Source organism: Phaenicophaeus curvirostris, chromosome 5 (assembly GCF_032191515.1).
Source record: "Phaenicophaeus curvirostris isolate KB17595 chromosome 5, BPBGC_Pcur_1.0, whole genome shotgun sequence".
NCBI classification, from domain to species: Eukaryota; Metazoa; Chordata; class Aves; order Cuculiformes; family Cuculidae; genus Phaenicophaeus; species Phaenicophaeus curvirostris.
Genome location: NC_091396.1, coordinates 22,663,203 through 22,689,448, shown reverse-complemented (window position 1 = coordinate 22,689,448; position 26,246 = coordinate 22,663,203). Strand labels below are relative to the sequence as shown.

Sequence of the window (26,246 nt, the reverse complement as noted above, 5' to 3'; positions counted from 1 at the left end):
GTGTTCTTGCCCTTGCAGATGGCAAGCCATGCTGCCTACAGCGAACTTTTCACAGCTGGCTCCTAGCTATGAGTTCTCTTTTTCTGGGGACCCAGCTTGAGATCCTGGGGTCTCAGATGGGACTGAGGTTGGCAGGAACTCTGCTCTGACCACGTGCAGTACTGGCTAATGACAAGAAAGAGGAAAAAAAATCAAAATCTGGGCATCTCAATGACAGGCTTCAAAATTCACGCCTACCACAGACCTTGTAGGTGCACTGTTGACCATATGGCTCTCTCTATACTGCCAAAGGCCCCAAGACTGCCTTCACGATTCAATTTTGTAAGTTTGCAAGCATGGCCAAGGGGTCAGGCAGTGCACACGCTGAAGCCAGATGTAGCCTGATGGACCATGCAGACACTGCTTGAAGCAGCTGTGGGGCTGCAGAGGACACTGTTGCTTTAGCTGCTCTATAAACTGCATCCATGATTGTATAGAGAGGGTTTATGCTTTCAGTTCAACATTTGGAGGATGAAGAAAATACCAACTTGCCTCCTGGGGCTGTGGCAAAAATAGATGAATTAGTCTTTATGAGGCACTTCGATACTATTGTCATGAGTGCTATAGAAAAGCCCATGAGAAAACAAAATGGTGTTGTTTTCAGAGCAGGGTTTGAATAGTGTGCAGTTAGTAAGGCTTGAGGTCACAAAATGAACAATGGAGGAAAAACAAAATCTTGAATAGCTGTTCCTAAAGTGAATGTTACCCATCCTGAGCACAGAGTGAGGCAGCTGTCCCACGGAAAAAGGATGTGTCCTCATGTCACGGAAGGCTGTGTCATGAATAATGCAAACACATGAGGGAGCCCTTCTAAAGGTACACAGGTAACCGAAATGGAGTACGTAGCTTCCACCTACGCAGTTTTGCAATCTTGATTTCACAGGTTTTCACAGCCATGCAGCCCTCCCCAGATACGTGCGTGTATGCATTCCTCACGCATCAAAGGTCAACAGCAATGTGGTAACGAGGCAAATTTTCCCCATTAAAATGTTACTAAAGGCAGATGTTTCAGGGCCTACAGGATTTACAGATTTGCTCTCCAAAGAGCATATTAGGGAAGATGATTCTTCTCCGCCTGGGTCGTATGCTGTGTTTTTGAAAGCCTCAATGCCCACCCCAGATTAAAGCAACATGTTGCTGGAATACTGGGCCTCCAATGAAGATGCCTTTCAACAACGCAAAACCACTAATAAGAAAACATAGACAGAAGGAGAGCCAGTCCCCAGTGGCTGTATTTCTCAGCTTTGTGTAGCTGCCAGGGCCATTGGTGGCACTGGCCTGATAGAGGAACAGGTCAGAGGAAGATGAAGTCTTTGCTCTCAGTGGCTCTGACATTTGTCTATAGACAGGACACAAAAAGAAAGAAGGAAAGAGAGCAAGAGAGGGAGATATCCTGCTTGGCCACATACCATACATGCAGATACCGTATTGCATTTTTCCAGACTAGGGAGACCTCCTCTTCCAAGTGTTCCAATAATTAACCTCACTTTCTTGGCTGGTGTTAATTTGTTCCAAGTATTTGGGCTTTAGATCTAACCATGGGAATCTCATTCCCTGCAGAAGTCTTGCCAACTATTACTAGACGTTTTACCACACACATGCAGGCCAAAAAAAGCAAGGCTAATTACACTGCTTTTTTTGTGAAGTGCATTATTATAAGTTCAATGCCTCCTAATAAAGGAGAGGAGGGGAAGAAGACAAGGCTGCATCTTTTTGTGTCTGCCTGTGCAAGGAGGGTGCAGAGAGCAATGGGGAGTTGCCTTTAGCTGTGTGGTATCTACAATATAAATCCTCTGTGAGGCTCAGGAGCCTAGGTGTGACGGTCTACTATACGAAACCAGAGAAGTATGGTGCTACCAAGATTTTCAGCAGTGAATAACTGAGTTCAGTTATTCAGTACCAATGGGAGTTCTCTAAGTAAAAAATTAAATAGGAGGAATTATTCAAACCAGATGTCAATTCCCCAATACTTTCTTTTTTCCTCCCTGTTTTGTGCTGGATATGCTACCTGTTAAGAAAAGAGTGTATGGGAGGAAGAACGTGTGTGTGAGAGTGTGTGTAGGGCCTCTCTCTGTCAATGTGACAAGCAACAAAATCATACATAACAACACGTACAGCAGAGGAAATATAGTATGAAAATTCCTAGGAATTTTCAAGTTGAAGTGCTTGCAGTTTTTGGACCCATTCCACAATGAAGAGGTTTCAAAAGGACCAGCAAGGTAAGAAGGGCTGGAGAGGCAGTCAGAAGGCCTTACTGTTGACATTTGGATCTTTTATCAGGTTAAATCCTTAATTTTACAGAAAGATTTTTTTTTCCTGCATGTTATTAATTTTCCAGCCTTTGAAATTAACAATAAAATGTAATAATACCTAGAACTAACATAATCCCTTTTATCCCTAGACCTCAAAGCAGTTCATAATGGTGAGTCAGTATTATTATCCACAGTTTAAGCCCATCTGCAAATAAGTTTCTTCAGGGTCTATCTCTAAATCTGATTTTGTAATCCTTTGCTTAGTGCATTTGAATTTATTTATTTTTTAAGTGGGTAAGTGTAAGTTGCTCAGACAAGTTTCTTTGTAACTTCTCGGGGACTGAGGTTGTAGAGTCTCAGACAAAAACTAAAGCAGACATCTTTCGTGTTTGGGAGGGCTAGAAAGCAGTGACCAAGTAGCAGGCAGCATTCACCTTTCTCCTACAAGAAATCCGAGCTTTCTGACTAATAGGTCAGAGGAGTGAATAAAATGCTTTTTTCATTAAAGAGTTCAAAACTTGGGAATTTGGTCCTGCTGCAAATCTGAGCAACCTTCCCAGGTTAAGTTCTCTATGAAAGAAAATTCTGCAGAAAAACATGTTTGGCATTCATTGAAATACTTACTATTGATTTTGGATTTCTAATTTTTAACTGTTTTCTAATGCAAACTATAGCTTGAATTGGAAAAAAATCTCAGCAAAACTTTGTGTCAAAAAGGGAAAGTGGGATTTTTCTGTTCCAAAATGTTAAAACATCTTGGTTTTGGTTTGTTTTTTTTACTGGCATTGTTAAAATTCCTTCCTTTCTGCCAGGTTTCTTCTTCATATAACAATGGCTGTAGCTGATGGAAGGGCATATTCTCACAGAGCACAATTTCATCAGCTTTCTCTGACCAGTGTCAGCTGCCAACTTTGCTCTTTTGTGATTTATATTAAAAGAAAAGCTGAGGTTACTCACCTATGATCCTCATTCTCTTCACACTGAATTGCTCCCCAGAAGAAGGTCAGACACAAGACTAACCTAAATTAGCACAGCTCCATTGGAAACACTGTGTCACACCAGCTGAGGGTTTGGCTCAATAGTTGTGGTTAAGAAAGTGTGTTTTTGCCTCCATATAGACTGAGACTGGCACAGTCAGTGTGGCGAAGCATGGCCTAAGGAGGGGTCAGAAAGATTTTATTTTTTTTTTAATTCTTGGTAACCTTTTAAAATCAAGTTTGTTCTGAGCTTTCCCGCTTATTTAGAGCTAACCATAGAATCATAGAATAGTTTGGGTTGGAAGGGACCTTAAAGATCATCCAGTTCCAACCCCCCTGTCATGGGCAGGGACACCTCCCACTAGATTAGCCTGCCCAAGGCCCCATCCAACCTAGCCCTGAATGCTTCCAGGGATGGAGCATCCACAACTTTCCTGGGCAACCTGTTCCAGTACCTCACCACCCTCATTGTGAAGAAATTCCTCCGCATGTCTAGTCTAAATCTGCCCCTCTCCAATTTATGCCCATTGCCCCTAGTCCTATCATTACAAGCCTTTGTAAAGAGTCCCTCCCAGCTTTCTTGTAGCCCCTTCAGGTACTGGAAGGTTGCTGTGAGGTCTCCTGGGAGCCTTCTCTTCTCCAGGCTGAAGAAGCCCAGCTCTTTCAGCTTGTCCTCATATGGGAGGTGCTCCAATCCTCTGATCATCCTTGTAGCCCTCCTCTGGGCCCATTCCAACAGTTCCATATCCTTCTTATGTTGAGGATTCCAGAACTGGACACAGTACTCCAGATGAGGTCTCACAAGAGAGGAATAGAGGGGCAGAATCACTTCCCTTGACCACGCTCCTTTCGATGCAGCCCAGGAAACTATTGGTCTTCTGGGCTGTGATCGCACATTGCCAGTTCATGTCGAGCTTCTCATCAATCAGCAGATGATGAACCAACAGCAATGGAGAGTGTGAGCCAGCAGTTACACCAAGCTCTGTATGAGAGACTGGAAAATGTGCCAGGCCTCAGTGCAAGATCAACCCCAGTAGCAGCAATCCCAGCTCTCACACATAGCCTTGGTATGCCCTGATCAGACTCTGTGCTGTTAAGGAAGACACACTTTTGAGCAGACACAGGATAACTTCTACCTTCCCCCGCTGGTCTCCTGCTTCTTGGTAGTAAATTGTATGTTTAAATCCTTAAGTATAATTGGTAAGTGGGAACCAGCCATGTCTACTGCTTCCACGTATTCAACTGTAGTGAGACATCCTCACTCATGTGTGTTTTTTCTGAGGATTTTCTAGTTTCTCAGCTGATGCCTGCCCACACAAACAGTTGGTTCACTGTTGTCCACCAGAAACGGCAAAAGATACTTTTATGAAAGGCTAGAAGGAAAGTGGTAGACTTCTTGGATCACATATACTGCCTGGACAATTTCTTAACCAACAGTACATCCACAGCATGATGTTTCCCAGTCCTCCCTTTAAGCCTCTTCCTCCCTATTCACTTCTTTCCTCCATTCCAAAATTTTCATCCCTTCACTAGCACCAGATAACTGCTTATCTGGATGAACTTTAACAATAAGGTAGAAATGATTTATGTTTTTCTCCAGATCACAAGCTGGCTGTGGATGCGAAACAAGCCCTCTCCTAAAACATGGAGCTGGACAACCTTCCTGCAATACATTCACATTAGGTATTGTTTTTTGAGTCATTCTGCTACCTCTGAAAATATTCAGCCTCTTTTGAATATTGCCATACATGGGCAACCAACAGGGACACAGCTGGATTGCAAAGATATCCTCTTTTGTACAAAACATCGCAAGGGGATGTCTCCTGTAAAGCACGTGTCTCCAAACCCCAGTGCCTGAGAAAGGCAAAACCCTAGAGCCTGGTGGGATAATCTGGTGAGAAGCTGTTCACCACTGTGGTGTTTCACCCTGGCAGAGGGAGGCCAGGAGTGTACACTGGGGGGACACAAATCTTGTGCACAGACAGCAGAGGAATAGTTCGACTGAGAGAGCCCTGGAACAACTGCACAAATTTTTGGCTTTCCACAGGGCCATGAAAAGGCGAGTGCAAGCCTCTGGAGCCTCGTAAGGCTGAGCTGAGATTAGAGGAATGTTTCAGCACCCAAAGCTGGATCAAACCCTCCTTCCTGCCTCTAGTTCATAAAGCTTTTTAACTTTGAAGGGGAGAAAAAGTGATCCCAGATGTACAGCACTAATTACATACTTAGATGAAATTGGATTAAGGTGGCTTCTGCCTGTCCTTTTCCTCTGAAGATGGCTGGGACTGGTGAGGGACTGGGGGTTCCTGAGGCTGGGGCACAGACAAGGGGTATTGGAGCCAGTAGTGCACTCAGTGAAAGCTCCAGCAAAAGTTCCCATCTAATTCAGCACTTGGCTTCTAATTGTTAGGGTCATTATCTTGACTATGGAGTAGTTTTCTAGTATTTTTCTAAAATCCGCCCTTCTGTCCCAGGAAGCTAAGTGTGGACATAGAGGGAGGGTCTATTACAAACTGATCTTCCTAATGAAACAGATGTCTTCCTTAAAAAAAAATCAAACAAAATTACCCAGCAATAGTAAGCAGGGGCACAATATGCATCAGTACTTTTAATGTGCTTGCATACATAGTTAGTTTCATTTCCACTAAATCAATCCAATGTTATATATCTTTATCCTGCCTGCTTCACGCCCATGTGCAACACATTTCAGTCAGCATATGCCAAACGCATGGGAACTGCGTTTTGTTGCTGTAAGCTTAATGGCAATTCACCATTGAGCTGCTTGGTGTGAGTCCACAGCTCCCTGGGGTACTGTGAGGCTGCTGACAAGAAAGAGGACATCAAGCCAGCTACACAAATCTGAGTCCAACAAACATGCAATATCAGGGTCCCCCTGCCCACTCACAGCCAGGTGATATCAGCAGGGTACAAATCAGTCTGCTCTGTGCTCCCTGTCTGAGCAGGTTTTTCCCAGAATGAATATTTATGGTGTTATCATATTTCTGATAAACCCTTTAAGTCTCCTAATGTTGTTTGAATCCAAATGAGGCTGACGGTGACAGCACAGTGCCCTACCACAAAACCCAACTCTTGCAAACCTGACCCAGTTCATACAGGCTTAAAGCTAAACCAATGCAGAGGCTTGAATGATTCTGTGGTCACTGCCAGGCCACCATGGTTATGGGCTGATGTCCGCAGCTTCAGGTAGGTGACCTTAAGGTTGTCAGTTTCTTGAAGACAGAAATAACTCCTGCTCTCACCTCCTAGTCACTTATTCTAATATATATTTATATACGATACACTGAAGAGAGGTGAAACTTCACTTCAGAGAAACTCTAAGTAGAGGTGGATGTGTTGCGATGGCTCCTTAATATTGCTTCAGTGACTGTTTTGATGCTGTTTAAAGCACAGAGCTCTCAAAAATGCTGGAGTGGCAAAAATTGTTGAAGTGGAAATAAAGACAGAGAGGTGAATAACTTTATTGAAACACAGCCTAGAGTTCATTGGAACAGAGTCTGAGGTGGGTTTTGGTTTTTTTTTTTGAGTGGGGGAAGATCTGGTCTTACATCCTGCAGAAGTTCATGGAACTTGCAACCAGGGAAGAGCTTCGAGTGAGAAAAATCAAAGTGTGTTTGAAGGTTGCAATGCCATCGCACCCACCCTTTTTGCACCTGTGGCTTCAAATAACATTTTGTGGCAGGAACAATAATTACCTTCTGGACAAATATTCTGTTTTACTGCAACTATCCATCTAGCATAATAGGTAAAAAAATACAGTTATGGGAGCCTGAAGACATGTGGGTTTTGGCAGTGAAATAGTGATAGAAAGTCAAGGGGATCTTAATTTCTAGAATTAAAGAAAATAGTGCTAGAAGGGGCTTTTGGAGCTCATTTAGGACAGTGAAGTGAAGTGCATTATTACAAGTTCATTTAGGACAGCTCAGGGTCAGAGGAACAACAGCTGATCTGAAAGACATTACGAGGTGTTTCACAAAACTATTGGGGGAAATAAACCTTCCCCCCGCCTGATATTCTCTGGCATCTGAGAAATCAAGTAAATGCAATGGGCAGCACTACAAATTACTAAGCAAACTCTCAAACGTCAGCCTAATTTTATATTTGCTTGGAATATCCAGGAAGCACTGGACCTCATGAACTGTTTTCTGTAAGTTTTGTTGAGCTAAAAGCCACCAATCTAGCCCAACCTCCTCCCAGGCTCTAACCCAGATCAGCCAGTCATTTCCTTTTAACCCTCCCAGGTAACTGCTGTGGTAGCCTCTATTTAACCACTCTGGCTTGAGCTGCCTGTGCACCAAAGAGCAAAGCCCTGCTCTGATACGACACAGCTGCACAACCTGACTCAAACTCCTGAGGAAGAGCAGTGAGAAAGTCTGTAGACAGATAAGGAAGGTAAAATTACAGGTAGATGTAGTACTGTTGATATGGGATCATACATAGCTCAAGGATTTAATAGGGAGAACACCATCATGAAACACATAAAATCCTAAAGCAAGGAACTCAGCAAATTAACAAAAAAAACAGGAGTCTTGGAATTGTAGAGTCCCTGTGTGGAGAAGTCAGTGTTGTCGGTGCACGTGGAGCCACAGGAAAATGGCAACTGAACAATGAAGGTGAGGTAGTTTGAAGAGGCTACAGAGGCCTACCCAGCCCCTCCTGCTTCGTGCCTGTGTGGTTAGCCAGGACTCTGGGTGCCCTACCAGTGTGGCAGGCACACCAGCGCTTAGTCTAATGGCTTTTGAAATCCCAGTTATCTTCTTGGTGAACCACTAAGTGATTGTGCCACATACCTAAGTTGTGTATATTCTACTGTGCCCAAAAAGATGACCCCAAGAAGGAACTGTCACCAGATGTCTCCATTTGGTAGATGGAAAAGAGGAAGCAACCAGGGCAAGACAGGTCTGGTGGGCTGAGTTCCCAGCGGTTGTCAATGTTCAGCATCAGCCCCAGCACCTGGATTGTGAGCTTTGGGAACTAGGGACTGCAGTGCCATCACTCTGCTGTCCATATGGCTTGCAGCCTCTGTCCACAGAGCACAGGATAACTGTGAACACCCAGTGAATCTGTCAGAACTTCCCCACCTCAGAGGGGTGCATTGTGAAAATTAATCAGTTTGTGTTTGACTTCTTGACTTGGCACTCTCTCAATAACTTCTTCACACACTAACCCACAATAAACTAATTAGGCCTATTTCTCTGACAGGCTGTTAAAGAAGAAAGAGAAGAAGGAGGTGTCTAAACTGTTTGAAAGACAATATTGGATATATATGCCAAGTAGCAAAAGGCATCAGTAGCTCTTTAAATTCCTTCACTCTGAGGCTCTGATGAACAAAAATAGCAAATGAATGGCTTCCAGAAATGATGGGAAATAGTTCTTGTTGCTGTTTGGCTTGTGTTTCTGTTTAGGGGGTAGGGACAGCTATGAAAGAATTAGTTTCAAAGAAATAAAGTATGTTAAACATATTTTGAAATAACTTAGTCAATTTGCAAAATAGGGTAATAGAGGCCATGCTCACAGATCAATTTATGTATATAAATATACATACATGTATATTGTGCAGAACACAAAATAATTCCATCTGGAGAGTTGGGTATTGTCTTGCACAAAAGGCTTCTACTTGAGTCATTAATAGTATATTTTATTAAAGGAAAATTGGCTTCAAAAGTGGTTGGGAATTGAGGGAATAAAATTGGGATGAAAGTAATTATCCCCCTGCCCTGTCTCTTCCCTTGTGCTCATTTTTCTGTTCCAGACACAGACAGCAACAGCAGCTCTTCTGTCTTCTGTTTCTTCGATGTTTGATCTTCTGCCTCTGCTTTCTTCTGCTGGGTCCTGGAGCCCATAGGAATGAGGGTATTGTGTCTGTATTGCATGTGATGACATGTGTTTGAACCAGCACCAGGGCAGCCTGGCAAGAAATGCTTGAAATCCAATGGGACTAAACAGCAGGCCAGAGACAGCTCAGCCACTCACTTCTTTAAAACCCTCTGGGGATAAAAGACATAGGAAGGAAAACTTGAACCTGTTGCGATGCCTTCTTCATCCTTCTGCATAGGTGCTTGAGAAGGTCAGGGATGAAATAGGGATGATGGTGCCGACCTGGTCAGGGCCTGCTGCATATTAATATAAAATAGGATGCAGAGGCGTTTCCCAATAAGGGGAAGCAATCTGGGAAACCCCATATCAAGAGGGATGTGCTGAGTACTGGAGAGCAGTGGATCATCCTGAATGCCTTTGCAAAGACGTGGGAAGCAACAGGTGGAAATGAAGGTCCTCCTGGGCTGTATTTGGACAAGGCATTTTGGGCTGAGACTTTGTAGTTCATCTTAGCTACTCTGGCCCAGGAGACAGCCAATGCAAAGGGATTGAAAAGCCTTTTCCTTTAGAATTCAAGAAGAAAGTGAATGCAGTTCTTGGGTGGTAAAATGTCTCTGCGGTTGAATAATTAACTTGGAAAGGCTACAGAATGCTTTGCCTTTAACACAGCTAACCCCCTTTTGCTTTTAATCAATACAGTCACTTATGGAGTGAAGTATCTTTCAAAAATGTCTACCCCATAGATTACTTTTCCTTGATGAGAGGGCTGGTCATGAATTCTTGATGATGGTGTCTCTCATTTCACCGAGAAAAACATTGTGTGTCATAATTGAGGCAATAATTAATGCTTACTGGGAATGCTGGATACTGGTTTTAAACAATAAAACTGTAAACCAATGGAGCATAATGTCATGCGGAAAAGACTATTTGGCTCAGCAAAAAGAAGGGAGGAGAAAAAGGGAGGGACAGAAAGAAGAAGAGTTCAACAGAGACAGAGTAACTCTCACACAAGGCTCAGACCGAGAGGGAAGTGGGAAAAATCAGTCTTCGTCTTGTTAAAACAAAGTAATCAGTTCGGTTAATAGTAGGTCAGGACAAAAGGTTAGGGATCTTCCCATTGTTCAACACTGCAGCTTGAACACGGTATCATAGCTAGGGGGAATATACAGCAAGTATTCCAAGAAAAAAAATCCACTCATGAAATTAACTAGTAAACAAGTAAATAGAGTGTGTGTTAACATAAGTGTCAGTGCGCACATCCCTGTCTCTGCACTAAGGGGTATTTTCATTCATAGCACAGTAGTACCCAGAAAAATCAAATGAGTTCAAGACCCAATTTCTCTTACTGCTGTACAGATGCAAAGTCAGAAGTAGCTTTTACTTGAAGAAAACGTTACAGCCACAGTGTATGATGAGGCACTCACTTGTCTCCCTCTTACAGGTGAATAAAGTGAGGCAGAAGGGCATGGTGGCCCTGATTACAGAAGAAATGAATAAACGTTTAGGAATCAAATACCTCAGTACCTTACAGATTTGGCCTTGCATCATTTGCCTAGGGTTAAACAGGAAGACTATGGTGAAGCTGAGAATTGAATCCAGATCCCTGGGATATTCAGCCACAGCCTTTTCCAAAACTCAGCTTTATATGTATATGGAAACTCCAAGTGAACTCTCATTATGTCAATTAATTTTTGCTTAATTAAACAAATCTTTTGCAAACATATGTGGGATGTTAGCTCCCTTTCTGTATAGAAAAGAAGACAGCTATATGCACAGAGGGACTGGCTGGTAATTAACTTTAGTAGCATAATAATTGATTCAAAATACAGCAGCCCAGCTTGCAAGGGCAGTCCGCACAGCTAGAACTGCGTTCGGTTTTGACCTTTGATGCATAAAACAGCTGGATAATCTAATGCAGCCAGGGTAGCTCTATGTGGTCCTGATAATTGAGCAACATTAAATTGTTTCTCCATAACATAAAGTAGAATCTGATAAAATGCAAGCAGGCCACCACTTGCAACTATGTGCCACTTACAAACAATGTAGCCTTTATGTGTTGTCCACAAAAGAATTTTGCAATTGTCACCAGGTCTGGTAGAATTAGCTGGTTGCTCTGGGGCCAGAGCTGTCAGCAAACATGAACTTCGTGGCTAGACAGGGTCTGGAAACCGCAATGGTTGTAGTCCTTCTCCAAAACATCCCTTGAGTGGGGAAGCCATTGCACTTCTATTCTAGGGTCTTGTTCACTTTGAAGTGAATGAGGGTCTGTTTTAGAGGGTAGTGGGAGAAACTGAGAATTAGAACTTGAATTTTCTGTCTGGCCACCACTTGATGTCCCACTCCCTTAGCTGTTCTCCCTGAATGAAACTTGGATACAACTTGTTTCAAATGGTGAGTTATGGAGATGCAGGTTGTATTAAAGATTACTTAAATTATTTGTGGGTTATACTTGATAAAAAAATGGGTGGCAACAGTATTTTCTGGCCTTAGGACTAAGCAGAAATCTTTACAGATTACCCAATCTTTTCTGAATTGATTCAAAGAGAGTAAATCAGCCCATAGGATGCACAAAACCCTATGCCATAATGACAAGACTGCTCCTGGTGCCTAAAGAAGAAAGTCCATGCTCAGTTTGGGAACTGCTAATCTTACTACAGTGAAGGCTTGTTTTTTCTGGTATTTAGAACCAACAGATGCAACTGAAGTTAACACCATCACACCAAGACTTGAACCATAAGCAAAACCACATCAGCATCTCATGATCTTTGCACCTCTGCATGTAAACTTTGCTAGAGATATGAAAAACCTGCATGGCTCCACTCACGTGTGGTTGTACAGTAACAAGGACACAAAAAATCTCCAGAGTGTAATTTTCCTAAGCAAAGTATAGGAATAGTCTTCATGCTGGGACATACAACTAAAGCATTTGTACATGCTAAACTGGTGTTGTTTATAAACGCAAAGGCTAGACCCCTTCAAGTGTAGCAGTAATCATGTTCATCAGCTGTGTGAAGGTAAAGCTGCAGATTGATAATTAGAGGTTTTCCCTCGTGTTAGGTACTAGAGGCGGAGGGGAAAAAAAAACTTCACAAAAATTTTATATTGAATCTTAGAATAGTTTGCCTTAAAATAGATACTAGAGACTAATATTTTCATTAACAAATAACTATGTATGCAAGAAATTGAGAGCAGCTTTTCCCAAAATTTCTATCTGGCTAATTCCATGCTTCTCCCTTCCTTTCTGACCGTTCTCATACTATGCTAAATGAACCTTCCTATTTCTTGGTTTGGAAACATCTTCCCATATGTATCACTTTTTTTTAAACTCCAAGATAAAAATGAAGAGCTACAGTGTTCACTAAACTTTAGTGTAACTCCTCTTCTCAAGTTATTTCAAAAGAAAATATTCTGCACAGATCTCCTTAAATGAACTGTCAACAAAGTATGCTCCGGGTAGCCAGAATTTAGAAAAGTCATCCAGCGTGCTGACTAGGGAGTAGAAAAACAAACGAGGGAGCTGTTCCTCCAAAACAAGAAGAGACAAACCTCATCCCACTGGAGCAGATCTGAACATTGAAGGTTTCTCCTCATGCCTGGCTGAGGAATCCAACCCCTCACCTCACTAACTTCGCCCTCAAAAGGTTATCTGGCAATCAGAAATGTTGCCTTGCGTGACTTGGATTCATTGTTTATAGAATTGTCTAACTGACTTCATATGTATCTGGTCCAGGGAAACTGATGTTATTAAAACACAACACTGAGGCATTGAGCTCTGATAGCAGTTCAACATGAACAAATAAAGCAAGAGTTTTCCCCAAAGTAAAGCAAAGCAAGGATCTCGGCCTTCGTGTGAACTGCAGGGATGAAAGGAGGATGTGATACCATCATCTGAACATTGACCTTTTCACTGTTGTTTCTTTTTCCAGCTCTAAGCCTCAGTTCTGGGTCTCTCCCACTCTCTTTTATCCCCTCAATCCAACTCTAGCAAACCTCTGGAGCAGGTAAGCTATGAACTGAAAAGGTTTTTCTCATGATTTGACTCTATTTATTGCTTTTGCAGCCTGGTCAGAGAAGTATCTGGATTGTTAGTTGTGACCTTTAACCCTCAGTATCAACTCTGCCTGCAGAAAATTCAACAGCTATGGTTGAAATGGGCATGTAAACTGAAAGGTAGAAGCACACATAGCTTGACTGTATTTGTGAAGTGGTGACATCTCATCAGAAACATCTGACTATGGGTTTTTTCCCCTATAATTTGTTCAATATTAATGTCAGAAATCCTGGAATAAAATCTCTGTTATGTCTGATCAATGTGGAATAATCTCACTGAAGTGTCTGATAGTCCTACCCTTGGTTACAGAGACCTCTAATACCAGGCATTGCAAATATCAGAGAAAACCAACAGTAACTCTTTAAATTGCTGTGTGTTCTTATTCTAGAGAAATACTGCTCATGGACCTGTACTGGAAAATGGCGAATATCTGATGCTCGACAGAGAGGTGTCACAACTGTTGAGTGAGGGCTTGTGGATGACTCAGGAATTTGGTTTGATAAGAATAATTAACTGACATATATCTAGGAGCTTTCATCCAGAGTTCACAGAGCTCTTAGAAATGGAGGGCAAGGGAAATGCTTTGGGTATTCCAGACATCAGTGGAAAGCAGCCACCTTCAGGGTAATATTCTTTTCTAACAGCACACAGCAGCAGAAAATAATAGCCTATGCTTTACTTGCACTGAAGAAGAGATTTCTACAGCAACAATATGCATCAGCCCAGGTGAAATCTAGTCTATGTATTTAGTAGTGCTAACTCTCTCGTTCCCATGAGAGAAGTCCACCATATCTGTAATAAGCACAGGTTTTGCCCGTGAGTCACTATATTACCACTAGGTTGGCTATAGAGGAAGTTGGCAAGAAGTTGGGGCTACAAGAGGGAATGGCAACACTGTGCTTATTTTGCACCAATTGAACTTCGGTACTCAGAACTGCTTTCTATCCCCACAGCATTTCAAAAAAACCCCAATCATAAACCCAGTCAAGACTGAAGATAAAATGGAAACTTTTTGTGTCAGAGTGCCCTGGATTGAAGAATGGAGGAAAGAAGATCCTTCTACATTTTCAAGTCCATGCTACAGCACAGGTTAGATGAAGGGCATGGGAAGAGAAAAGATAACCCCCCACTATTTAGAGTAATTTTGTACTCAGGTGAGAAGAGTAGGACAGCTGGAGACAGTAATTTTCTCTTAGGAATGGAAGCCACTCTGAAAACTCAGCTTGCTTTTGTGATCAAACCCAAATGGATTGTAATGGTAGTAAATGAATTAAATATTTTTCATCCAGCAGCAAAGCCAAGAAGAGAAGGAAAACTAAGCCCAAAGGGTTAGAAAAGGACTCCATATTACCCACAGAAGAAACAGATGTAAATCTGGCAAGCTGTTGTTTGGAGATCCAAGAACTACTGGTTGAAATGAGGTCTTGGTTAATCAGCCAAGTTTATTGTCAAGCTTAATGGTAATACTCATTTTGATATATGGAAGATTGCAGTCCTGAAATGTCCAGAGGTCTTTCTCCATCATCAAGGGGTTATCAGAGCACACAGAGTGGCTGTTTTGCAAACTTGTTTGTGTTGTGGTATGACAGCTTCTTAGAGTTCCTTATTGCTGGCTGATACACTTGTGAAAGATGTCAAAATTTTATATTAGTGGAGCTGCAAATGGCTTGATACTATTCCAACATTACTTAAGAAGTTCCACTGTCTTATGGAGAGAAAAGAAAACCAAAACCTGATGATTTTAGTATATGAAAAAGCATGGTGAGAAATGTGTAGGAAGTGGAAAACCAGTAAACCAAATCAGTATTCTTCTTGAATTCATTGTGCCAAGTCTAGCAGCACCTTTTTTTAAGAAATCATTCTCAGCTTCTTAAAATGTACTGCCATAATTACTTGTGTTCACAGAAACATGTATCTTAGTCTCTAGCCTTCCCTCAAATATTTTGCCTCAGTGTTGTTGCACCTTTGTACTACACCAATAAAGTAATTAGGAGCAGAAGTCTTTCCTCCCTTGCAGGACAGAATTAGAGATCTCACAAGATGCTGAGTGAGTTGACGTATTAGTGGGATTGAGATACAGAGATTTTGGGTCAGTCCTTCACATACCTAAATAATTATAATAAATTTTGTAGCTTTCCTTGCTCTTGTACTGATGCCTATGCATTCACAGCATGCTAGGCTGGCAGAACTTTGGGTTAATTCAGCTCTCATTCACTCCCTGACCCTGACTGAGAAGGCTCCCAGGAACAGTGTATGTGTGTATGTGTGCATAGACATATATACACACGTAGCCAAGTACCCATGCCATATTCTAGTCATGAACACCCTCTCTGTAAGGTAAAACTTAAGGAAAACAAAAACACCACTTGAGTTCTATTTCAGCCCTCTGAACAGAGCAATGGGCTGGCCTTCTGCTGCTTGAAGACATTACCACCCTTCTTTCCTTGACCTGTACTTCTGCAGCAGTGCGTTGTATATGCAAGCAGGAAAGCAATGGGAAAACAATGAAAGGTTCACAGCAAAGTCTGAAGCATTCTTGGAAGTAAAATAACATAAGACACTCTGGTCTGGCAATAGCTTTGGCTTCATATGCTGGTGCCAGGGCAACAATGTTTCTGTAAAATCTCTTGAAAAGGGGTCACTCTGAATACTCCACAGATAAGGATTGCTTCTGTCAGAGTGTCCTGGGCCTCTAGGGCAATGGGTGGGTGCTGGCCACGGACAAGGCTCTGCCCTTCTGTCCTGATGGGAGGAAGCTTTCTAACACCTCCTCTGCATGCCCATGTGCCACAGGAAAATCAAACACAGATTCAATGGATCAAAATGTTTTACGTGGATCTTCAGTTTGGGTTTATATCAATTAAATGAGGGAGAACCTCTACCTTTTCCTGTCAGAGGGGCTGAAAGTATAGGATGATCATTGTTTCTCCTCATAGTTCTGCTCTTCATATGAGAAGAGTCTTTGAAATTAGTCCTTTCCGGTGGCTGAAATTGTTCTCACAACACTGAAGCTTTCTAAGGGGTAGGTGTGTAAGTTTCTTCAGAAAATTCTCCCTGGACTCCTCCCCAGCAAAGCAGCTGCTAGCTAATGCTGCTCCAAGGGTACTGTATACCTGAATGGGTGATGAGGCACTGGAATTGGTTGCACAGAGAAGTTGAGGATGGCCTCTCCCTGGAAGTGTTCAAGGCCAGGTTGGATAGGGCTTTGAGCAACCTAGTCTAGTGAAAGGTGTCCCTGCCCATTGCAAGGGGGTTTGGAAGTAGATGATCTTTAAGGTCTCTTCCAATCCAAACCATTCTATGTTTCTATAATCTTGGCATATAGAATCACAGAATCACCAGGTTGGAAAAGACCCCTTGGATCACTGAGTCCAACCATTCCTATCTGCCCACTAAACCATGTCCCTGAGCACCTTGTCTATCAGTCTTTTAAATACCTCCAGGGAAGGTGACTCAACTACCTCCCTGGGCAGCCTGTTCCAGTACACATTGACCCTTTCTGTGAAAGATTTCTTTCTGATATTTAGTCTGAACCTCCCCTGGTGCATCTTGAGGCCATTCTCCCTTGTCCTGTCCCCTGTCACTTAGGAGAAGAGGCTGGCACCCTCCTATCTACAACCTGCTTTCAGGTAGTTGTAGAGAGCAATGAGGTCTCCCCTCAGCCTCCTCTTCTGCAGGCTAAACAATCCCAGCTCCCTCAGCTGCTCCTCATAATTCTTGTTCTCCAGCCCCTTCACCAGCTTCTTTACTCTTCTTTGGACTCGCTCCAGAGCCTCAATGTCCTTCTTGTGGTGAGGGGCCCAGAACTGAACACAGTATTCGAGGTGCAGTCTCACCAGTGCCGAGTACAGAGGCAGAATAACCTCTCTGGACCTGCTGATCACACCATTTCTGATACAAGCCAGGATGCCATTGGCCTTTTTGGCCACCTGGGCACACTGCTGGCTCACGTTCAGTCCGCTGTTAATCAACACCCCCAGGTCCTTCTCCAGGCAGCTTACTAGCCACTCTTCCCCTAGTCTGTAGCACTGCACAGGATTGTTATGCCCCAAGTGCAGGATCCAGCACATGGCTTTGTTGAATCTCATGCCATTGGCCTCAGCCCAGTGGTCCATACTGTTCAGATCCCTTTGGAGAGCCTCCCTATCCTCCAGCAGACTGACACTACCTCCCAGCTTAGTGCCATCTGCAAACTTATTAAGGAACTTGGTGAGGAACTTAGGCTTGGAACTTTAATATAGTTCCAACCCTCCTGCCATTAGCAGGGATGTCTCCACTAGACCAGGTGGCTGAAAGCCCCATCCAACCTGGCCTTGAACACTTCCAGGGATGGGTTATCCTCAGCTTCCCTGGGCAACATGTGCCAGTGCCTCACCACCTTCAACGTGAAGAATTACTTCCTAATGTCTAATCTAAATCTTCCCCCTTCCAATTTAAAGCCACTTGCCCTTGTCTTATCACTACATGACCTTGCAAAACATTCCTCCTCAGCTTCCTTGCAGGCCCCCTTCAGGTATTGGAGGTTGCCATGTCTCCTCAGAGCCTTCTCTTCTGCAGGCTGAACAACCCCAACTCTCTCAGCCTGTCCTCAAAGGAGAGGTCCTCTAGCACTCTGATCATCTTTGTGGCCCTCTTCTGGTCCTGTTCCAACAGTTCTATATACTTCTTATGTTGAGGACTCCAGAACTTGACATAGTACTCCAGGTGGGATCTCACAAGAGAGGAATAGAGGGGGAGAATCATCTCTCTCCACCCGCTGGCCACACTTCTTTTGATGTAGCTCAGGATACGGTTGGCCCTCTGAACTGTGAGCACACATTGCTGGCTCATGCTGAGCTTCTCATCAACCAGCACCCCCAAGTCCTTCTCTGCAGGCCTGCTTTCTATCACATTGTACCCCAGCTTGTATTGAAACTGTGGATTGCCCTGACCCAGGTGTGGGGCCTTGCACTTGGCCTTGTTGAACCTCATGAGATTCACACAGCCCCACTTCTCCAGCTTGTCCAAGTCTCTCTGGATGACATCCTTCTGGTGTGACAACTGCATCACTCAGCTTGGTTTCATCTGCATACTTGCTGAGGGTGCACTCGATCTTACTGTCTATTTCATTGGTGAAAACATTAAACAGCACTGGTCCTACTACGGAGCTCTAAGGTATACCATTTGTCACTAATCTCCATCTGAACATGGAGCCATCAACCACGGCCCTCTGAATGTGACCACCCTACCAATTCCTTATTCACTGAATGGTCCACTCATCAAATCTACATCTCTGCAATTTAGAGAGGAGGATGAAGTGAGGGACCATGTCAAAGGCTTTACAGAAGCCCAGAGAGGTTACAACCATGTAATCTATCCATGTCAGTCCCAAACAGCTGTCTTGTCCCCTGCCTGCATCTCCTGTTTTGTTAGTCATTAGGGGAGACCAATGCAAGACATCACTCACTCTGGTGAGGAACTGCAGAGGACTCCAGCATCTGAGGCTCTCACAGTTTTCCAAAAGAATTGTATTTTTGTAAACCAGACCAATATACTGGATAAAGTGTGTATTTCTACTTAGACCAGGAGTGACTCAATGAAATCCACATTTGAGGAAATGCAAAGAACAGGCTAGAGAGAAACTCAGGGCTGGACAAGATGGCAAGCGATCCTGACTGAGCTTATTCATGGTTTGCTTCAGTCATTCAAAGGGCAGTCGTGAATGCTCTACCCTGTGCAAGGTGTGGGATGCATCAGCCCATGGGCTATATTACAGCCACTTACTCCTGTTGATAAGGCCCCTGGTTACAGCTGAGGGAATAAAGCAGCCATCAGACTGCCTTGTGCTTTTTGTAAGGAAATACTTCCCAATGTCTTATGATTCCTAAATCTCTGCAGGTTGCAGGCAGTGAGGGCTTCTTCTGACAGATCCTACTGCTATTCTGACCGTCTTTAAGAAAGTAGAAGCTGAGCTGTTCTCACTATGCACCCTCCAGTTCAGTTAAATACCAGCCAAGCTCACACACTAAAAAGCAACTCTCTTCTGGCAAAGTGAGGGTATAATTTCTTGGTTATAAACTTGGAAGCAAAAGAACAAAAAGAAAATTAGTGAAAGCAAAGAATTGCTAACTAGTAGCCTGTCTCCCTCCCATCCCTCTTTCTAGCTCTCAGGTAGGGAATGCCAGCCATAGAAGCACAGGTGTCATTTGGAAAACATTTGTTGCCTTTCTGAATCTAACCTCCTTGAAGATTTACTTATCCATGCAAGCTAGACGATTATGTCAATGTTCCATCCTAAACGTTATCTTCCTTTCAGTGATGACTTTTAAAGCTAATTTGGGGGGAGCTGTTGAACTTGTCCCGCTTACCCCACTGCAGGAAAAGCCTGCCCTTGGCAGACCTTCTCAGGGCTACCTTCTCCCTCACCCTTCAGCCAAGATGAAACTCTCATTTCTCAGTCCTCTGCTGGCTCCAAATGCTCTTCCCAATTCTTCTGTTCAACAGGAACATAAGTAATACAAAGCAGGACTGTGTTGATGATTCTGAACTTTTCCAGTAGGGAGGGTAGCAAAGCACAGCTGCAGAATGCTTGGGAAGGCTGTAGAACTTCTACTGCTGCAGTTTTAATGGAAAAAGTTCGACAACTGTCTGTCAGGAACGCCACAGAAATAGCCTGTCTTCCTCTGGCACAGGCAATTCGACTGGATAATCCTTCAAAGCCTCCTCCAGGCTGTTTTTTTACGGCTTACACTTCTGGGCAGTCTTTTTTTTTCTCTTCCAGTCTTATGTGATGGTGATGAATCCAGGAGTGTTTTGCCTTAAGACTGGCAGAAAAAAACAATGTTTGTCTGGCATGAGTACATTACAACGTTTTCCTAACTGCTGCAGTGCCAGTAAACTATATATTGCAAGATGCAGACATTATGCATCCACCTTATCAAACCCACAATCTCCAGGTCACCATTAGGTCTTCATAAAGACTCACACATGACGTATTAATCATGTGGATGACAAAATTGGCCTTTAGAGTGTTTTTCAAAGCTACCACCCTCTCCATCTTTTTGTGACTTTCAGGGCTAATCTCATCACAAAATCAAGATCTTCTCACTTGGCCCTACTGAAGGATTCCAGCCCAGCACTTTCTAAGTGTATTCTAAGTGCATTCTCAGGAGACTGAATTTTGCTCCCAAGGCATCTGTTGTATTTCAAACACCAGGATCAATAATTGTAGCAAATGTACATTTACCATGTTGCACAGTATAGGTTTCCTGCCTTCTTATCCATTCGTGTGCAAAACCACAAATAAAACAGCACAAAAATCCTAACCTGAAGAAGTATGTAAAAATTATCAGGTTTTTTTATGTTTAAAAGCATGGGCAATGAAAAGAGTCCATGTCAGTTTAGAAACTGCAAATTCTTCACATGCACTTGTATATATGAATATATATATATATATATAGATGTGCTTAGAAAATAAAGTAGTGGCGGGAGGAGGTATGTATATAGAAATATAAGAAAGAGAAAGGGAAAAGCGAGACAGAGAATGTGTTTCATGTGCATGCATTTAAACATATGCACATGCATGCACACTCACTTCAGAGAGAGCAAGTTAAAAAGAAAATATATAAGTTCATAAATGAAAAAAAAAATCTTTGGGGGAATGAATGTGTTTACAAGAGTGAAACATTAACTGCCACACAGTCAGGCAGCCCATCAAGAATGGAGTGATCACAAAACAAGTGCTGTAGAAAAGAAACTCAACAGACAAGTGATGTGTAAATGGAAAATAGATTTAACGTAAGGCATTACAGCTTCCAGACTCATGTTAATAAAGCAGCTATTAGGTGGAGACACTGTGGTGATGCCTGAGTTGATGTGGTGGTTGGATTTTTTCAATTCTTGCAAGACCTTAATCAGTGTTACTTGAAATTATTACGTGGGTTTTAAAATAGCAAGAAGCAGTAAATTTTAATGGCACGTCTGAATGCTGTTCCATTTGATTTCTATATGGAACAATACTAAATCCTAATAAATAACCCGTATCTAAACCAGTCTCCCTCACTCCCTTTTGCATACACACATACATGCGCGCCAGCTCCAGCAAATATCTTTGATGTTTTTGCCACAAGCCGGGGGAGAGATGGCAGAAGGAAAGGCTGAGGCTGGATACGGATCAGATGAGGACACCATTCGACAAGAAAAAATATGTTTCCTCATTTTTCCCTTCCCTGCCTGTATTTGTTTTTTCAATAGCAAAATATAGTTTAGGGAATATTGAATAAAAATCACACCTCGCCATAAGCCAGCAAAAATCTCATTTTGTGCTAATCCTGCTCGCATTTTATCAACTAAAAACCAAGGTAAGTGGTATGTGAGTTGTTGTCAACTTGGAGTGCAAGATCCAGGCAGCACATGCTGGGACATAAATAAATAAAGGATTCCACTTCAGGCAGATATGCAAGTTGAGAGGTTTCCATTCCCTGTCAGGCTCAATCATACCTAGCTGACTTTCCTTTAAAAATGCCAAAGAGACAATGTGCACAAAGGCACAAAAGGTATCATCATGATATAGTCCATTGTGACATCTTTCATATCTCTGCCCCAGCTCCTACCTCTGACTAACTTCTTGAGGATAATCATTTAAAGAAGCTTTGAAGCTTCTTCTTAGTGATATTTTCTTTTTTCAAATGCTGGCATCCCATCTTAGAATCATAGAATCATAGAAGCATAGAAGCATAGAAGCATAGAAGCATAGAAGCATAGAATCATAAAACAGTTTGGGTTAGAAAGGACCTTAAAGATCATATGTACAGAAGTTCCAACCCTCCTGCCATGGGTAGGGACACCTCTGTGACACTAGATCAGGCCGCTCAAGGCCCCATCCAACCTGGCCATGAACATCTCCAGGGATGGGGCATCCTCAGCTTCTCTGGGCAACCTGTTCCAGTGTCTCACCACCTTCATTGTGAAGAATTTCTTCCTAATGTCTAGTCTAGTTCTCTTCATCAGGCTGAACAGCCCCAACGTTTTCAGCCTGTCCATGTAGCAGAGGTTCTCCAGCCCTCTGATCATCCTTGTAGTCCTCCTCTGGACCCATTCCAACAGTTCCATATCCTTCTTATATTGAGAACTCCAGAACTGGACAAAATACTCCCCATGGGGTCTCTCTTGCTCCTTGTGTGCTCCAGCCAGCCCCTGCATAAGAGGGGACTGTCCCTTACTGACACAGGATGTAGAAGGAGCAGCACAACAATGCCTCTCCCATTCCCAGGCATTCCTCTTCCTGCTTCACTTCTTCCCCTTGCTTTGGCCTCCACCACTGCAGTCAGCCCTGCTTCCAGTGTTTTCTGATGGGATACTCCTAGAACCAGGGTAGTTCAGCTCTGTGCTAGGCACTATGCCATGCCATGTGGGGCTTTTTTCAGCCCTGCAAATTATTATTCTTTATGACAGTGGAAGTCCGTCTGTAAGAGATCTGAATGTGGATTGAAAATATCTACTTCTTTAAACACAGAAAAAAGCTTGTAAAGAGACTCATTCGTCCAAATATTGTAATCAATCAACACAGACTGGAAAACCATAGGAAGCAAAAGGGAAAAAGGAATTGAGAACAGAAGCAAGGTTGCTGCCTACATTGCCTGCTTGAGTGTGTGGCTATTTGAAAGCTGAAGGCTGTATGTGGGAAATCCTAGATAAACATGAGGGTGTATTTATACCTTCCTCCAAGCTGGCTGACACAGGTGCTCACCAGACACGGATTACCTGGGTGGCCTGAGCATGGGGCTGCATCACTGCAGGGGAGGCAGAGTGCTGCAGGGAGTGTTGTGAGGACCATATACCTCACATGCCATCTGCAAGGTGCATAGTTGAAACATGCTGCCAGTCCATTGGGTGTAAACCGCAAAAGCGCATTTGAGCCTCGATAGCTCACTTGGGGAAATAATTTACCTTTATTTTTTTCCTAACAGTGATATTATTCCCCCACACGCACAGCATGATTCCTCACCTGATCCTTCCACATCCCTAAGACTATTGTTATTAATGTCATAAATCACCGTTACTAATAAACAACAGAGAAGCTCTAGGAAGTGGGAAGGTAATTTCTCCACCAATGTAGAAGCCCCAAAGTTTTGGGTCCTTCTTCTGCCCTGATGGCAGTTGCCTCCTGCTCCAGCTGCATGGGGGGGTTTGTGGGTGTGACAGCATCTCCAGGCTCCCATGCTTCTTCACCAAGCCTGACTGTCACTGGGGAATGAAGTTGTCACTGTAGGAAAAGCCTTCAACTGTTTTTGTTGGCACCCTGGGGGTGCTCTATGCTTACCAGCCTCCCATCACACTACAGCTGGTCAGGCCTTTTTTTAGCTCTGCGTGTGTTCAGCACAGAGAAAAATGTTTCCACTTAGTTTTCCCCCTCCTCTCTTTGGAATATGAGGCACACACTTGTCATGCTTAAAGGAGTGGATTTATGGTTGACTCCGTCTCTTATCTCCCCACAGAACTCACTGGAGCTGCTCTCCAGATGGGACAGTATTACAAGCTTCATCATATAAAGCCCGGTTCAGCCTACAGCCCAGATGTTCTTTGTTCCCAGAAATATTCCTTCCCAACAGTAAGTACAAAAGGGAGCCAGTACTGCTACACAGTGTCCACTCCTTCTCTTTGCATCACTTGTTTATAGGTTACAAACCCCAGCCCCAGACAGTGTAGTTACCTCTCAAAAATTCTAACGCTTAACTCAGCCCTGGGCAATACAATGTTGGAGCGTGAGTGGGAGATGGCAGAAAGGATCCAGCAAGCCCTGCAGGGGCTGAGCTGCCTTTACAGATTATAACACGAAGACTGTCTTCCCCTTTCAGGCAGTAGACAGGGATTTCTCTTGAGCCAAGGCCAAACTGAGGGTGCAAAACAAAGCTCACTTCACCCAATTTTCAGAGAGGAAAATCTTGCCGCTAGGAGACTTCGGGGAGGAAAACCGCAGCTCTCAGACAAGCCCACTGACGGCAGCAGCGTGAATAATAGACAGCATAATAATGGACGGCAATCACCAGCCGCGCCTTTGTCACCGCATCTCCCAGATGCGCTCCGCAACGGACCGGGGGACACGCTGATAAAAACATCAGTGCCCTCTCCGGGCGAAGCCTCGGGCTGGTGGAAGCCGGCTGCCCCTTGGTGCCCCCCGGGCGGCCCCGGGGAGCGGCGGGCAGGCTGCCGGGGCTGCCCCGAGCCCGGGCTGGTGCCAGCGCCCTCGGGGAGCTCAGCCTCGCGGCGCCCGGGGCGGGCAGGCACCGCGGCTGCCCCCGCGCCCCCGAGAAAGGCTTCGTATTTGTGCAGCTTTCCCCGTGCCCTGAACTTTGCCTGTGTCTCTGGCAAAAGGGCAGCTACCCTAGGTCAGAGCACTGCCTCGAGCCAGCGCGGGGAATCGGCTTTCAATTTCAGCAGCGACTTTCCTTCCCTTTTTTCTCTTATCCCTCCAGCCATCACAGAATAATTCCCATCCCTATTAGTTTACCCCCCTCCCCCTTCCGTTCCCTTCCCCTTTGAAATCCTCCCGCCTGTCCCCAGGACGGGGCAGGGGGAGGCGGGGGGCGGCGGAAGAATTCCTCTAGATATTACACAAAAGCCTCATGTATCCCCAGTGTCAACCCCAGAGGGCGGCTGAGTAATTTAATTAAAGCGAAGGGGCTTTTGTTTTACTTGCTTTCTTTTTTTTGATTTTCTCAAGTTTAAGCAAGAAAGAAAAGAAAGAGGGAGAGAAGTGTTAGACCTCAGAAGAGGCGCAGGGATGTGAGATTTCCCAACTCTGCCTAGTCTCTTGCTGAAGAAAGACCATGGGACTGTCACCCTCAGCGTGCAGGGCTCCCCAGCCTCGGATGGCTCTCCTCCCGCAGTGGTGATTTAAGGAACATATTCGAAGAATTAGCCTTTTTCTGGAGCGAAAACATTCATGCTGTTCCCTCTGTCTCCCCAGCCATGCTCTTTGTCCTCCTCAGTATCTGTTCCTTCACGTCTGTGTCTCACCCTCTCCCACTGCCTCTTCCTGCCTCTTCCTTCTGTCATTTCGATTGCCTGTCTGTTCTCTCCCTCCTTTCCTCCTCTCCCTTCTCCTGAACTCTCAGCGCACTCACTTCCTCCAGTCTCCCTTCAGCCTCCGATTTCCTCCTCTCTCCTGCGCTTTACGAGGGGGGGAGCTTAATTTTTTTTTGCCAATAAACACAGTCTTTCCACAGCCTGATGTTCATTAATTACAGATTTATCACATGCCTGATGAAGGGCATCCATGACAGGGTAGGCGCAAATGTGGGAGAAAGTGGTGTCTCCTTTCAAGAATCATGAAGGGCGAAGTATCAGCCCACACACATGCCAGTCGTGGCAGATCTATTCTCTTTGTTTCTTGTCAGGGGAAAAAGAAATAGTGGCATGGAGGGGGCTGGAAGCTGTGCCAGATTCAGCATCTTCTCGCCAAGTTGCGGCACCAGAACCTGGGGATGATATGTCAACCCCATGTGGTGATGGAGCCTGCTGGCAAATCCTGTTTGTCTCTCTGTGCCCCCTGAGGCCATTTCTAGTGTTGGGCCCCCAGCTTTGGCCCAAGTCCCCAGGGTGGAGAGGGAGGCCCCCAGGGGAATGAAGCCCTGAGGAAGCCAAAATTACCCCCAGTGCTGATCTAATGCTCACCTCCTGGGCCATGGTGCTCCTGGAGCCAAAGCCTGGACCCAGCACCCCACCAGGAAACCCTCCTGCAGACAAAGTGCACGCCTTGTTTCTCTCATCAGTGTGCCTTGAGGGGAAGGCTGAAGGTCTCATGGAGCACGATCCTGCTGAAGGAGAAGGAATTTCCTCTCTGGGGCAGAACAGCCACAGGGTCTTCCACAAGGTTCTTGTTTCTGACACAAAATCCTGTTCGGGATATGAGTTGAACAGGCCGGTTCATTCATGAGAACCCCCTGTGCTGCCACCCAGACCTAGTGCTTTTATACATGTGCCTCAGTCCAGGGACAGGGATCAGTCTAAACACATGGCATTGGCGGACATGTCCTGTGCCACTGAAGCCAGCTGTAGAATCCTCACCCCTGCCTCCCTGCCACCACTACTCGAGGGGGTGCTTCCCCCCACTGA

At 44.2% G+C, this 26,246-nt stretch overlaps 1 protein-coding gene across 1 annotated transcript in view; it reads left to right on the top strand.

Moving 5' to 3' along the window:
* Nucleotides 1-26,246, top strand: part of CD82 (CD82 molecule) — a 346,751-nt gene that overhangs the window by 193,036 nt on the left and 127,469 nt on the right. The gene's annotated exons all lie outside the window — the stretch shown is intronic.